Here is a 17,006-nt window from a genome sequence, read left to right as displayed (position 1 = left end):
AAACGAGTAATAAAGTTGGCTTAAGGCTTTTTTATTTAGATACGATCTGGATTTATATGATTTCATTATATTAAAATATTTTTCAGCAACCATAGTCATTACGTTGTTTCCATGTAATGTTCTCGATCAGAACCACTCCCAAAAATTTTGTAACAAAATCTCTTTTTATTTCAATTTCATCAATAAAAATTTTGGGCCATTTTTTAGAGAGCAAAAGAAAAAAATTTGTTTTTAATAATTTCAATAAAAATAAAAGTGTTAATTTGTTATATTTGAACAAAGTAGATATGTTTTAATATTCTTCATTCATTATAAAAAAAAGTTTGAACATGTCATTATTAGTCAGAAACAAGTCGGTGTCATCAGCAAACAAAATACTCATTAAGCTTGAGGCTTTGTTTAAGTCAGTTAAATAGATTAGGCACAAAAGTGGCCCCAAGATAGAAACTTAAGGAACACCACAAGAAATATATAGAAGATGCCTTTGATTGTTGTTATTGTTGAAAACAAATTGTTTGAAGCTTGAATTATTTTTGTAACTTCAAAACCATTTTAAAGTTATATAATTTGTTCCGAAGTATTTCAGTTTTTCGAGTAGGATTTCATGGTCGACAGTATCGAATCTCTTTTGTAAAATTTTTGTAAAAAACGCCTTTAACTAGGTTGAGTAAATAAATGCTCTAACGGTTCTATACGAGCTCTAGACACAATACACGTTAAATCTTGGATGTCTTGCTTTTAAAGCAAAATCTCTAATTACTGCGCCACGGCTGCACACATATTCATCTGAAACATTTTACAATTTGTACATTATCTACTTTTTGGTATAAGTCATGATGTATATTTTGAATATTATCAAATGTTTTAATAATACTCAAAATAAATATAGTAAAACTCCAAAAAAATCTTTTCGCAGATTCCCTTAACAGCGCCATTTGGTATATATCTGTGTAAAAAGTAATTTTAAGTAAATTTATTAAAAAAAGATTTTATAGTTAGCTTCGTAATTATTATTCCTACTGTTACAAATGTTTTTGTTTTTTTCTCTACTTTCCTTTTTAGCTTCTATTGAAATATGAAGACTATACGAAGCTTCTATAAAAATATGAATGCTCTACAAAGCTTCTATTAAAACATGAAGAATCTACAAAGTTTTTATTAAAACATTGCGATCAAGAAAAATGAAACTAATAAATAATATTATGTTTTTTATTAACTATAAATATTATTTAAATTAACCAAGACTGTTGTATTTATTGAATTTTACAGCAAAACATATAGCATTTTCAAAGTGCGAGGTAGCTTCAAATGAATAATTAAATTGAAATTACACCGAATCCTTTTATTTAGATGTTATTTTGAATTTATATTATGTAACAGTCCACCATAGCCTCTTTATGTCATTTGTTAAATTTGATTTGTTGTCAATTGTGTATGAACTCTTTGTTGTAAATTATGTATAAACGCTTCGAAAAAATCTCATGATACTGTTTCACTACGGGCCTGCTTTAATAAGCAGGCCCGTAGGAGCAAAAATTAAATTTGGAGGGCAGTACTACCCCGAAATAGTTTCAAGGAGTTTTTTTTTTTTTTTTTCAGTCATTTTTTCAGTCAATATCTTCAAAACTACTTATTTGAAAATATATTGGAGGGGATGGGGAAGGTAGGGGGCGGGAGAATGCCCCTGCTACCCTCTCCCCCACCCCCACAAAATTACACTATCGCCCCGTCAGATCCAATAATTTAAAAAAAAAGGTCGACCCGGCAAACATGGCGGTTGTAGAAGGTTTCACGAAGATTTCAGCGAGCGGACAACTAGTATTTGCAAACAACTTTTTCGACAAGCAAAAAATCTACGAGCATTATGGAAATTTGCTAAAGTTGTGTGCAATACAATAATTACTAAGCCATTTCAAAACAAAGTATATTCACGGTTATAAATATACTTTGTTTGTAACAGAATAAAAAAAAAAAACATCTTAAAAAACTTTTAAAATGCTTTTAAATTTTTTTAAAATAATGATTTTAAATTGGATGAAGAATTCGATCCAGACATATCGTCCCCTCAGTATTTTCTTGTTCTATGTCGCTAAACTATGGTTTTGAAAAAAAGGCATTTGAATTTTCAAAAGCCCTAAAAATGTTCAAAATAAACTTTGCACCAAATTTTGTTATTATAAAATTGTCAAGGTCAATATATAATACCCTTATAAACCATTTTTAGAAAATTATTGTGTATTTAGTGTTTAAAAAAATGATTTTTGACTTTTGAGATAGAACAAATTACTGACAAACTTTACAAAATACAAAAATTGTATAATGTTCTATGTCAATTTCTTTGGGTTTTTTTAATTATAGTTTGTCCAAACATGCACAAATGTCTTATTTGGTGAATGTTTTGAATGTATTTCTTACCAGGACGGATACAAAGATGGGAGTTTCCCCCTCCCCCCTCCCCCATCTTAAGAATTATCAATCTTCAAAATATTATTGATAGAAATTAAAAAAAAAAATAAAAATACAAAATATTATTTTGCAACATTTGAATTTTTGGCAAAAAAAAAGTTAGTTATATACACATTTAATATATTTATTAGTAAACTAATTTATAAGCATTTTTTACGCTCTTCGCGTGCAGCTTATTTTTGTTCAATATGACTTAGATGCTGAGCCCGTTCACAATCATTTAAAGTACCTTCAGCACTTTTGATTTTAAAAAATTTACACTAATTACACCTATCTTTTTTTCTTTGCCGGAAAGAATTATTGAACTTAGTTAGAAAAATGATCAAATGAAACAGTGGTTTTAGCTGAAAAAATCATTTTTTTTGGTCATATAACCCCCTCCCCCCTAGGACAATGACCTGGATCCACCCCTGTTTTAGACATTATTTGGTTGTGTTCAAGTAAAACATTTTTTTTTTCATGAAACAATTATATTAAGACATAAAAATAATTAAGAAAAGTACATGGCAGATGCACATGAATTACTAAACACAAAGAGTTGCCATATAATTTCTATCAATCTCAGGCATGTAGGGCATCATTTTTTTAATATCTTCATTCTTTTCTTTTGAAAGTAAGTGGCTTTTTTTGGTCTGAATTGACAGTTTTGGTGCAGTTATGGGATATGCTGTAGATTTCTTTTTTCTTAATGATTGGGCACCTGAAAAAACTGAGGTGAAGCCGTCTGCATGTTTTGTTTTAAATGAAACAATAAAAGGATGATTGGAATAGTATTTTAATTGCTTTACTTGAGTAAAGGGCACTTTGGTAAAGTTATAGCTTTTAGCTCCAGCTTGAATATTTAAAAAATCAACATCTTTCATCTGCAGGATATTGAAAGGTTTCTGTCGCCTAAGAGACTTTAGTATTCTGATCAGACCCAGTGGACTGTATACCTCAGTTTTTTTTAATTTTTGGTCAATGCTGCTATGAAACGCATCAACCTCTTGAACACAGCCATGTCCGCTTGCAGAAAACTTTTGAGTGATAGATTCAACATCAGGATGAGCATTTAAAAAATGCTTTATTGCCGTGCTCATAATACTGTTTCTATTTTGCGGAACGCAAGAATCTGACCATAAAATGAGGTTCTTAAGTTGTGGATGGGTGGTAAGCACAGATTCTAAAATTCGTAGGATTGCAGATGCCAAATCATTTCCGGCTCTGCCAGATTGGCTTTCAGACCAGATACAACAATGAACATCTTTATCTAAAGAAAGATGTGCTGTCATGTTATAAACAGACAGCTTCCTAAGATAAAAGAAGTTGGATATCTCAGCCTTGGGAACTGTTAAAACATTTTGTAAATCAAAACAGAGAACAGGATGTCCTGACTGTCTGTCTTTTTTGTGCTCTTCGCGTGCATCTTCTTTTTGTTCAATATGACTTAGATGCTGAGCCCGTTCACAATCACTTAAAATACCTTCAGCACTTTTGATTTTAAAAATTTCACACTTATCACACCTATCTTTTTTTCTTTGCTGGAAAGAAATATTGAACTCAGTTAAAAAAATTTCAGAGTATAAGTGCTTTTTAGCCGGTTGAAATCGTTTTTGCTGACAAAAGTCTTGGTAAAGCTCATACAGTCGACTAATAGACAATTCAGACTCAAAGTATTTTCTATTTGTATTAGCACGGCAATACTGCGAGTCTATAAACGGAATACTATATATGTGTTTCCTAACGCCATCTCTGACCGCGTCAGGAATTTTCTTTTTTGTATGTTTACCTTGTTTTTTTGGGGTAGGCGTGTTTGTATCTGTTTGGAAATGTTTATAAAAATATGAAATTCTTTGTTGGCTTATGTCAAGAGTGTTTAAAAAGAAAGGTTTGCAAACTCTGATAGGAATCCCTGCCAGGTGAAAAAAGTAGGCAAATGAGTATTGCCGCCTCGATGAAATTGCAACCCAGTGAAAAAGCGCACATGGGATACGCGTGGATTTTTTCCACATGTAACCCATGTGGGGATTATTATTTTGTCCCATGTGGGTTTCATATGGTAAATCCCACATGGATTCCATATGGTAAATCCCATATGGGATACGCGTGGGTTTTTACCATATGTAACCCATATGGGGATTATTATTTTGTCCCATGTGGGTTTCATATGGTAAATCCCACATGGGTTTTATGTGGTAAATCCTACATGGGATATAGGTGGAAAATACTACATGTTATAGATCTTAAATGCCACATATTTTAATCCAAATGATATAAAAGTAGTCAATACTAGACAAATGAAAGTCCGAATGCTTCTATGATAATTTTTAAAATTCTTTTAATTTAAAAATTACTTAAATAGTAATTTAAAATTAATCATCGAAGCTTTCAGAGAGGCTTAACTTAATCTGGTATTTGCTACTTTATCCCATTTGGCATTCAAAACGTGTAGCATTTTTGATCTTTTACATGTGATGTTTTCCACCTATAACCTATGTGGGATTTACCTTAAACTATTATGACGAAATTTTATAAAATTAAAAAACGTGTTGCAAAATGAATTTATTTTAAAATAAATGCTATTAATCAATACATCCAAAACGAATATTAAAAATATTATTTTTTCTTTTGCGATTTACACGCCGTTTTTTGTCAATTGAATTAATTAAATCGCTTCGGCTTGTATAATACCAAGATTTTTAGTATCTTCTAACTTTCTTCAAACATTTTCTAAAAAAAACAATATATAAATACAAATATATATATATATAAAGAGAGAGAGAGAGAGAGAGAGAGAGAGAGAGAGAGAGAGAGAGAGAGAGAGAGAGAGAGAGAGAGAGAGAGAGAGAGAAAGAGAGAGCAATTTTAATTATTAGCCAGTTTGAAGTCATTAATGACTACAATATTTCACAAATAATTATTTCCTAATTTATTACTTACAATGACTAACGTATTATGCGTAATTAAACACATATTATGCGTAATGAGCTTGAACCCCTGAGGAGAATCCTGAAAAAAAGTGATCAATAAGGATAAGTAGTTAAACAAAAAAACAAAAACAAAAATGTAAAAACCTACTTTTTCAATGATGTAGACTTCTATAATCACAGGCCTTGACATCGCGCAAAATGCCGTAAAAACTGAAGGCCGATTAAACTTTCACTTTTACTTATATTGATATATTTTTATATTAGGTAGGGTGTAATGGCAGTCTATGTTTTCTAATAATAATCTCTAGAAAAGACGGAAATATAAAAAGAAAACCAAAAAATTGTTAAAAGATAATCATATTTTTCGTATTTCAAACTTCATTAAGAATATTTATGTAATATTAAATAGTATCAATAACAAGCAGAACCATAACAAAGTATATATCTATATATTAAAAAGATAACTGTATTTTTAATTTTTTTTGCTAAAAATGGTAACAATAAAAATCACCAACAATAAAAAACACCAACAAAAGTTGATTCAAGCGAAAAAAAGTTTTATCAATATATCTCAACAGGGTTAAAGTCCTTATATTTGGCAACTTGTAGTCAATACACAAACAATCATATAAACTTCGTCGCATAGCAAAATACTCATATGGTCTACATATAATATCTGAAGTATATAAAACTTTACCAACATTAACTTTTCTCATAGCATTAAGGTGTTCGAATAGAATATTTGAATGAAGCGAACTTTCTTTATTTTTCAAAAATCTAACTGCTTCTAATAAAGCTGATTTTGTTTTAATTAACTTTAATTTGTTTACAGCTAAATATGAAATATTACAAATTGTGCCATTATGGTTAGCTACAAATGAATAATCATTGAAAATTACTAAAATAAATAATGGAACACCAAGTTTGTACAATTTTGATTGTATGTGCAAACTTTTTTTATTAAGCTTGAAAACAATAACATCGTTATTATCACTTAACAAAGATTGAATATCGTCAAATATAAGTTCATCCTCTTTTAGAAAATCATTTAACTCATCTGGTAAAATGTTTCGAAAACCGCTTAAAGTTACATTTTTTCTAACTTTACTTGCTGGTGTGGCAAAACAACTTGGCGGAATATTTTAAAAACAGATGGTGGGTTTAAAGGTCGTTGCTTCCCATATTTGCTTTCAAAAGGTGCTTCATTTGGCCAATGCAGTTGACATAATGCTGTATAGTCTGTAACAATAAAACCAGTTCTTGGGATAGCTTCACTACATCTTTTTCTCTCCTCTAGATTCTTCGGGAATTTATAAATTGATATTTTTGTCGTAGTTGAGTATTGATATTTTTGTTGTAGTTGTAATTGATATTGTAGTTGTATAAATTGATATTTTTGTTGTAGTTGAGATAGTTCGACTTGCAAAGAGATACACAGCATTTTAAAGGCATTTTTAAGGCATTTTAATTATTAAAAAAACTTATCGTTAGTTTGACAATATTATTACCTTACAATGTTAACGCCTTGAACCTTTCAACGTTATCGTCTTGATTTTGGGCTATCTAATTTATAAACTAATCACATTTTAAAGATTTATTAAGAAAGCGCGAACACAAACTTTCGTCTAATATTAATAGATGAAAATGTAAACACAGTATTAGGAATTGGCCTTCAGTTTAACAACTTTGTTGCGCGATGTCAAGGCTTGTTATTATAGAAGGCCGCGGTCACACATAATATAATATTCTGAAACTAATAAACAAACATCTAAATTTCTATAAGTAAATTTATTCTTTGATCATTGCCTTCATATCCTATCTTATTTTCATATCATAATCTATTATGGAATTATTTATATAACATATCACAACAATATTATTAAATTTGTGATGTTCAAATATCATATGAACATTCTCTAACATGTTGATATTTGAATATAGTTCTTGAGTATATTATCTGCAAACAATTGACTGTTGCAAGTTCTAATGTTGTCAAAAACCAAGCATGCATGCATGGGACACTGCAATGTCCCACAAAGAAATGCAGGTTTAAAAGTCAAATTTTTTTTATTAAAAAAAAAAAATTAAAATAGGGGGGAGATAGAGAGGTTTCTGTAACTTTTTTTAGGTTCAAAAACTTTTAACTTTATATATAATAAGGTTCATAAAACTTAAGGGACTAAAGAAGTACATTGAGGAACAAAAACAGGATATTTACAGAAACTTTTAATCTGGAGTACCACAGTGTAATTGGGAATAAAGTCTCTGGGTCCAGTATTTAAAGTAATATGATCTAAAGTATTATATAAATTAAATAAAATGCTTTAAAATGCATGCAGTTATACATATAACTCCTGATAGTTAACTATATGTATAACTAGTTATACATAAAATTTATTATACAAACTTATTTTTTAAGGTTATGCTTGAACAAATTAGATCCAATTAATTCAAATTCAAGATTTAGTTCAAGTTCAAGTTATTTGTTTATTATTTTTTTACTATTTTATATTTATTTGTTCAAATTTGTTAACTAGTACTAATTCTTACCACAGTAAGAATATTCATCATTGTTGAACGTGATTTTATTAGTAACTTAATTTTACTATCAACATACTTTGACAACACCCTTTACATTTTAAATGATGACAGCTTTACTTTTCTATTGATGTTAAATTTATTACGTTTCAATAACTCAGATTGAATTTTAACTGAATTATTGTAAGCTTTGTAAGGGTTTGTTGTATATCAAATGGTGTTGTAAATAAAGTAAAAATAATATATATATATATATATATATATATATATATATATATATATATATATATATATATATATATATATATATATATATATATATATATATATATATATATAGTATTTAGGCTATGAGATCATCCATAAATGATGCCAATAGATAGAGGGGCAGTGTGAGTTTAACAATAATTGACAATGGGGAGGGGATGTTGAGACCAAAATAATGTCAATTAAAAAATTGAATTAAAAAAAAAAGTAAAATATTTTATTTTAAAAAAAAGTAAAACAATTTATGCTAGCTATGAGCAGGTTTTAGAGGTATTTACACCAACAATGTGGTCTAAAAACTTCTTGCTTTTGTTGCTTAAAACTGTAGAGGATCATAGAAAAAACAATTTAAATTCAGAAATTAGCTTGCTTATCTGAAAAAACAATTTATGTTTTTTTTTTTTACTTTTAGTACTGTTGAGAGTAAATGTATAATTGAACCAGAAAAAAATTGATGGTATATGCATTTTTTATATTATAATAACAATTCAGATATATCATCATAATACGATAACAAAAACTGACATCATTTTCAATGGGAGATGGCAAAAAATTGACTGAGTTTGATAAAGGGTGAAGTTGTTCAATAAACCGGGTCATCATCTGACATCATTATGCATAGATAACCCTACAATTTAAGTAAAATAAGTAATTAATTTGCCTCTTTAGAAAGTGTAAGAAAAAAGCATTGTTATGCTGAGAACCTACCTATTGAGCAAGCTTTGACCACCTATTTTATAAATTTGAGAGACAGAAGTGGAAGTGCGAATCGCAAAAGAACTAATAACAATGCTCTAAATTAATTTTAACTTTGTAGACTAGCATTAATATAGTATTTAGTAATAATACATGATTTTTATAATTTGTATTTATTTCCATTAATCATCAGTTGTCAGTCTCCATTTTATAGAATGAATTAAAAAACTATTTTTTTATAGTATTACATATATTTTTATAGTATTTTATAGTAATAATAGTACATAAATACTAGTTTCCTAATGCTGTTATCATCACAATGTTAATGGTATTCGTTTTAAAGTGAAATTTTGTATCAATTTTATTGTTTTAATGTTATATTTATATATATATATATATATATATATATATATATATATATATATATATATATATATATATATATTATATATATATATATATATATATATATATATATATATATTATTTTTACTTTATTTACAACACCATTTGATATACAACAAACCCCTACAAAGCTTACAATAATTCAGTTAAGATTTAATTTGAGTTATTGAAACGTAATAAATTCAACATCAATAGAAAAGTAAAGCTGTCATCATTTAAAATATAAAGGGTGTTGTCAAAATATGTTGAAAATAAAATTAAGTTACTAATAAAATCACGTTCAACAATGATAAACATTCTTACTGTAGTAAAATATAGTACTAACTGATAAATTTGAACAAATAAATATAAAATTAACAAAAACAATGAATAAATAAGAACATTAACTTGAACTTTAACTAAATCTTGAATTTGAATTAATTGGTACTAATTTGTTCAAGCATAACCTTAAAAAATAAGTTTATGTATATCTTATATATTAATAATAATTATATGTATAACTAGTTATACATATAGTTAACTATCAGGAGTTATATGTATAACTATATGCATTTTAAAGCATATTATTTTATTTAAACATTACTTAGATCATATTACTTTGAAAACTGGACCCAGAGGCTTTATTCTCAATAACACTGTGGTACTCCAGATTAAAAATTGAAAAGTTTCTGTAAATATCCTGTTTTTGTTCCTCAATGTAGTTCGTAAGTCCCTTAAGTCTTAAGAACCTTATTATATCTAAAGTTAAAAGTTTTGGAGCATAAAAAAAGTTACAGAAACCCATCTCCATCCTATTTTTTTCTTTTTTTAATAAAGAAAATTGGGAATTCTTCGACTTTCAAACCTGCATTTCTTTGTGGGACACTGCAGTGTCCCATGCATCCAAGATTGGTTTTTGACAACATTTCAACTTGCATCAGTTGTTTGCAAATAATTTACTCAAGATCTATATTCAAATAACTATTATATTATCCTAATAATAAGTCTATTTGCACAAATCTCAATCTTATTTCTATAAAGAAAGATAAAAATTATCCGTGGCACTTACATGCTTGCTTGCCATTCTCTTTATTAATATAAAGTATTTTCACACAATATAAACGTAACACAATGCAATGTCGATTTAAAATTTTTTTTTAGTTTCCAGCTTTTAAATTAAATCCCATGCAAATCCCACAGGAAACCCACGTGGGATTTCCCATGTGTGTAAATACCATATGTTTCCCACATGTAACCCATGTGGGATTACCCACATGGGTTTAAGGTGACAAATTTCCATACGGATACCACATGGGAAAATCGGTCCCACATAAATCCCATCAATCCCACACGGAACCCACGCGGAACCCATGTGGGACGCGGTTTTATTTTTCACTGGGAAGTGTTCGTTTAGTTTTTTTCACAATACGTGTTGTATTTTCACTATAAAAGTGTGCTTTGAGGTCATCATTGAGTCCCCAAAATTTGTTAAATAGTAACTCCCTTTGCTCTTACGGAAAATAAATGTGGCATTTAAATTTACAGTTAGTACAGTCCTTCTCATTATTGATCTCTCTCTCTTTCTTCTTATCACTTTATTCCTGCTTTTATACTCCTGGCCAGCTTGACGCCTTTTTTTATTGACATTGCATTCCAGCTATCTGGATTTCTGGTTCTTTTACGTCTAACTTTTTTTTTTGTCGAGAGTTGCTCTATTGGCACAACTATTTCTAAATCCGTATGTAGTAGCTTATTGTGGAAACTTGAATCGACACTGTAGAAATAAAAAGAATAAACTTTAGCTACATTTAAAAACAACATAATATTAAAAAAAAATCAAAGATTAATGACAATTGGAATTTCATAAGCATCGTAATTAGCAGGGTAATATAAGTTATTTTTTTACAGTTAGGAAATAAATAATATAAAGAATTTAGTCTTACTTAAAGACTTTGCACAATATATATAGTTATTTAAAGGCACAATATATATAGTTATACATATAGTTATATATATATATATATATATATATATATATATATATATATATATATATATATATATATATAGTTATACTTATAGATTTATAGTTAGTTAACTACTAGTACTGTGTATGAGAGCTAGTCTTAAGTTATTTTAACCCTTTAATGCACGATATTTATATAATAGTTGATAATGCACGATATAATAGTTGACTATTTTATCGTTAAAAGAACATAAAATGGAATCCAATTATCGGAAAAATAAAATTTTCCTTTTTATTTTCAAATTTTAAAATTACCATAGTAATAGAAACTACTTACGAGTCGGTATTAAGTAATTCAAAGTCGACTGTTTCTTTTGTAACTAAACCAATGAACTTACTTGACGACATTTTGAAAATATCAAAATAAAAAGTCACGTGACTTGCGCTACAACATTGATTTGCAGATTTGGGCATTAGAACATTTAATACTAAAATGTTTTAAAAAAGTGAAATAGAATAAGATAAAACTAACAAAATACGTAAAATTGTAATTAGAACAAAGTCAAATTGAATAAATCTTGACGAAGCAGAGAAGGTAATAATTTATTGATAAGTGGAAATAATACATTATACTTTTTTAAACAATAAAAATTGGTTTTTGCAAAAAAAAAAAATTTGTAGATAGAACAAGATAATACTGAGGGGACGATATATTACTTTAACGAAATTAATATGCCTGAATTAGTAAGCTCTTATTTTCAACCAAATGAATTTAGTAACTTTATAGGAGTGGATAATAAAAGTGATTATTTTAAAGTCACTCGCGTGAATATTAGAAGTTTAAAAAAGAATTTGGAAAATTTTTTAAATTTAATTTACGAAACCGACAGTTGTTTTAAAGTGATTTGCGTAACCAAAACTTGGTGTTCTAAAATAGATTTTGAATCAAATTCTAATATCCTTCTTCCAGGTTTAAAAGAAATTTTTTAGAACGAAAAAATAATAGGCGCGGTAGAGGAGTACTTTTTATTAAGAAAGAAAATATTTTTTATCAAGTTAGAAGCGATACGTGTGTTTCCAATACGGATTAAGAGATCTTAACAATTGAACTAATAAACTAAAATTCTAAAAACATTTTAATCAGCTGTTGCTAAAGGCCTCCAACTGGAAGAACTGAAAATCTTAGTAAATATTTGAAATACAATCTTGTAGAAAAAACTAGTCAAGAGAAAAAAAAAGTTATATTTTGGGTGACTTCAACTTGAATTGTTTTGAGTATAGCGAAAACCAAAACATAAAAACATTTTATAACAATTTATTTGAAATGGGTGCCGTACCAATAATAGATAGACTGACTAGAATTACAAACCATTCGTCGACTTTAATTGATAAGGTATTAACCGCAGGCTATTTTAATATATTTAAAAAAAAAGGAATTATAAAAACTGATGTTACTGATCATTTTCCCATATTTTTTTCTAGTAAATCAGATTATCAAATAAAAAACGAGGACAGAATGACAATAAAAAAAGCGAATTGTTTACAATTGTAACTTAAAATCATTCAAAGATCAAGTTTTACAGCAGGACTGGAATCACATAAACTTTAATGATAACATAAACATTATCTATACCACACTTTTTAAAACTTTCTTTATAATCTATGACGCTAATTTTCCAATATGTGAAATAAATCTCAAGGCCAAAGACATATTATCTCCTTAGATAACTAACGGGCTAAAAAAGTCTTCAAAACTAAAACAAAAGTTTTATAATATATACTTAAAAACAAAATCCGAAAAACATAAACAAAATTACAAAAACTACATAAATCTGTTTGAAAAACTCCGCAAAAATGCTAAAAAAATTATTATTCTAAATTGCTTACTCAGCACAAACAACTTAAAACGCGTCTGGGAATTAATGAAAGAAATAACAGGAAAGCAAAAACTATTTTCAACCTCTCTTCCACTTGCAATAAAAGTTGAAAATAAAATAACTAAAGATACTTATCAAATTGCGACTGAATTTAACAAACTTTTTTCCACTATAGGAGCAAGTTTATCAAACAAAATCCCTTTAACAAATTATAAATTAACAGATGAACTTCAAACGTCCAACTCCTTACATTTTACAAACCTAACGCTTGAGGAATTTGATATAGCTTTTAGATCGTTAAAAAGAAATAAATCAGTTAGACCTGACGGTATAAATGGAAATATTGTGATAGACTCTTATGACGTCATGATAAGTATTCTTTACAAAATCTTTAAATCGTCCATTAAACAAGGTTCTTTCCCAGACCCTCTGAAAAACACTTAGTAAAAACACTTTACACTTAGTGTTTTCATTGACTTGTCAAAAGCTTTTGACACGGTCGATCATAATATTTTGCTTAAAAAACTTGAATGTTATAGACATAGCAGGAAAAACTCTAAGTTGGTTCAAAAGTTATCTCTCCAACCAAAAGCAATTTGTTTTTATCAAAGATTCCAAAACCATTAATGGACATAACATATGGTGTCCCACAAGGATCCATACTTTGACCACTTCTTTTCATTATATATAAAAATGATCTTAACAAAGCATCCAATTTAAAGACTACAGTTTTTGCAGACGACACAAACTTGTTTCAGTAACATAAAAATATAAACATACTTTTTAATAATATGAACAGAGAACTTAAAAATTTCATTTTGGTTCAAAAAAATAAAGGCTATCTTTAAATATTGAAAAAACAAAATGAAAACTATAAAAAGGAAATACTGCCTGTAAATATGCCTGATCTTTATATAGACAATGTCATCCTAAAAAGAGAAAAAGTGACAAAATTTTTAGGAGTTTTTATTGAAGAAGAAAATCTGTCTTGGAAATCACACATCAATAATATTTCTAATAAAGTTGCAAAAAACATTGGATTACTATAAAAATCTATAGGTATTTTAAACAAAAAGCAATTAACACAATTATATTACTCTTTTTTTCACTGTCGTATCAATTATGCAAATATTATATTAAATCTTAAAACTTAAAACTTAAATCTTTTTATTGGCATCAGAAACTAGCTGCTGGCATAATTCTCTGAACCGCTTTTTAAAGAAATCGACGCCTTAAATGTTTATTAACTAAATGTATTTAATGTTTTGTGTTTTATGTACAAATGTAAAGAACTTATGTCCCCCGATGTTTTTGTAAACCTTTACAAAATTAAACCCCAAAACTAATATAACCTACGTAATAATAGCATCTTAGAAAAACCTTTTTGCACTAATAAATAAGCTCAATTTTGTATATCTTATCGTGGACCTTTTCTCCGGAATAAAATAGTACGGCCTAATTTTGTTTTTTCATCTAAATTGACCTATTACTTTTTCAAACAATCTACTAAAAAAATTATTTTTTCAACAAAAAATATTCTTGATTTTTTTTGATTTTTTTTTTAAAATAATTTCAGTTGCTATACTGCATATTGATTTGTTATGTTTTATTTTGAGTTTCACTTCTGAAGTAGAGTATTAAATTTATGATATATTTAGTGATTATATATTCTTGGTATATATTTATTTTATATAGTATATAGATGTTTTTATTTTAGAAGAAAGTAGAGTTTTTTTAAGGGCTTCGTGATAAGGTCATTACGATCTTCTTGAAGTCCTGCCCGTATAATATTATAAGCCTTAGTGTAAATAATATTATACAGCAAATAAAAAAATAATAATAAAAAAAAAATCCAAAATACAATTAGTAACCAATCCAAGCACTGCAAAAATCTTGATCTTGAAAACTTTGTTATACAATTATTGTATAACCAAGGTTCATTGTAGATCTTAGTGCTGTCTTGATAAGTCTACTTACTTTTGTTGAATGAAACAAAAATCGTGTTGAAATACGCGTAATTAAATCCATATCGATTTGAAGATAACTGTAGATATTTCTGGTAAATCTCATTCAATAGCTTCATCAAAGTGAGAGATTCTTTTTGACCAAAAAGATTGGCTTCAGAGATTCCTGAAAATGGATCTTTACAACAAATTTCTCTTTCTCTACTTCTTTCAGGTTCGCAGGTTTACGTCATGGATTTGCGTTTTTCTTCCAGGCTAGATACTTTAATTTGGCTTATAGATATTTTTAATTTTTAAACTTTATTTCATTCTATGATAAATATAAGTACGCAGTTAATCTGTTAATTTTATTTATGTTTTAATTTATTAGGGCTCAATAGGAAAGCAGCCCAATTAATTTTGCCGAATTGGAATTACGTGTAAAAAGGTTTTGCAATAAATAAATATAAACCCGGCTAAAATAGATCTTCACATTCTGAGAAGATTCGGCGGAATGAATACAAAGATTAAGGTTACGAGTGTTACATAGCATGCAGAGAGCTTGAGAGTTCTTCTGAACTATGCTGAGCAGTTATATAAAAAATGAACTCAAACAAACTAAATAGTTGTATAAAAATATAACAAATATTTTTTCAGTTTATTTTCATGTAGTTATTTAAAACCCTTTTTTTAATTTTTTCAAATTTTTTCTATATTTATTTAAAACCCTAATTTTTTATTTTAACGCAATATTTTAAAATAGTCAAAACAAATAAGCAGTCAGAACAAATAAGTAGTCAGATTGCGATTTATTCGGCAGCCGAAAAGATGACGGAAGCTGTAATGTGTTCAACAGAAGTGCAAACCTTTTGCAAACATTTATGCTTTTTAAAAATTATTTTGCCTCTTTATGAGTTCAAATAAAAAACTTCCTTTAAATTAAATATAGGTTGCTATTTAAATTAAACAGGTTTAGGTGACTCAAACACATTTTTGTTCAGTGGCGTCACAAGGGGGATGCGGTCCGCACCGGGTGACACCATCACGACTTGACATAGAAGGGTGACGCCAAACATTTTTGTTTTTTTGTTTATTATTACATTAAAATTTTTATACAAATATAAATAAAGTGAAAAAGTTTACAATTGAAGGTTATGTTAAAATAAAGATTGGAATTAAATAAAAATAATGAACGCGAAAACTCATAGAAGACTAAGAGGTCTTGTCATGGGAACGGCTAAAATTAGTCAAAAAATTTTGATGTGAACTCATATAAAATAGTTTCTTGTTAATAAAAATAGTGTTTGAAGTTTTCATTAAATTAACTTGAAATATGGTAGGCTCCACTAGAATCATTTTGTCTTGACGAACTTTTTATTTTTCTATATTAAGAGACAAAAATGTGGTACAAAATACAAAATTGTTTCAACATTCATCTCCCCCTCCTCCCACCAAAAATTCCTGGATCAGTCACTGCTGGGTACCACCAACCCCAGCGACGCCACTGTTTTTATTCATGATCGATAGGCATGCATTATCATTGGCATCCAAATTTAAAAAAAAAAATTTCTAAAAAATTTTTATTCCAGAAAAAAACTTTTTTTGTTGTTGTCTTAAAACAATTTTGTCTTAAAACAATTGTCTCATTGGTGCCATTAGAGTTTTCGGATTTTTTAAAATCCAATTCGGATTTTTTAAAATCCGAAATTATAATGCTTAAAAACATGAAGTCAAGAATTACAAATAATCTATTAGATTACTCCTTGAATGAAAAACTGCAAAAATTACAGCGTGTTTTTTTATATTTTAGTAAAAGAGCTTGACAATTGGTCGTAAATTTTAGCTTAGATGGTAAATAATAGACTTTTTTCATCCTATTACGTTTTTTTATTTTCTTATGGAAAATAAATATGAAATAAGTAATATATAATAAAAAGTTTCATTAATTGAGTTGCATCGA

At 28.0% G+C, this 17,006-nt stretch overlaps 1 protein-coding gene and 1 long non-coding RNA gene across 2 annotated transcripts in view; one reads left to right on the top strand and one right to left on the bottom strand.

Moving 5' to 3' along the window:
* Positions 1–4,992: 4,992 nt before the first annotated feature.
* Positions 4,993–11,772, bottom strand: LOC136083856 (uncharacterized). The gene is made up of 4 exons (XR_010640161.1): positions 11,564–11,772; positions 10,330–11,034; positions 5,386–5,454; positions 4,993–5,175 (listed from the first exon to the last, which is right to left on the bottom strand). It is a non-coding gene; the product is annotated as an uncharacterized LOC136083856 (long non-coding RNA).
* Positions 11,773–16,749: 4,977 nt separating this feature from the next.
* The window catches only part of LOC136084316 (ribonuclease P protein subunit p21-like), a 27,834-nt gene continuing 27,577 nt past the window's right edge, over positions 16,750–17,006 (top strand). The window contains exon 1 of the mRNA XM_065804368.1: positions 16,750–16,897. The gene's annotated coding sequence lies outside the window, so the exon portion shown is untranslated. The remainder of the gene's footprint in view (positions 16,898–17,006) is intronic.

The sequence above is a fragment of the Hydra vulgaris genome, chromosome 08, assembly GCF_038396675.1.
Source record: "Hydra vulgaris chromosome 08, alternate assembly HydraT2T_AEP".
Classification (NCBI taxonomy): domain Eukaryota; kingdom Metazoa; phylum Cnidaria; class Hydrozoa; order Anthoathecata; family Hydridae; genus Hydra; species Hydra vulgaris.
Note: the sequence above shows the minus strand (reverse complement) of the source record. Positions and strands in the feature narration are given on the sequence as shown.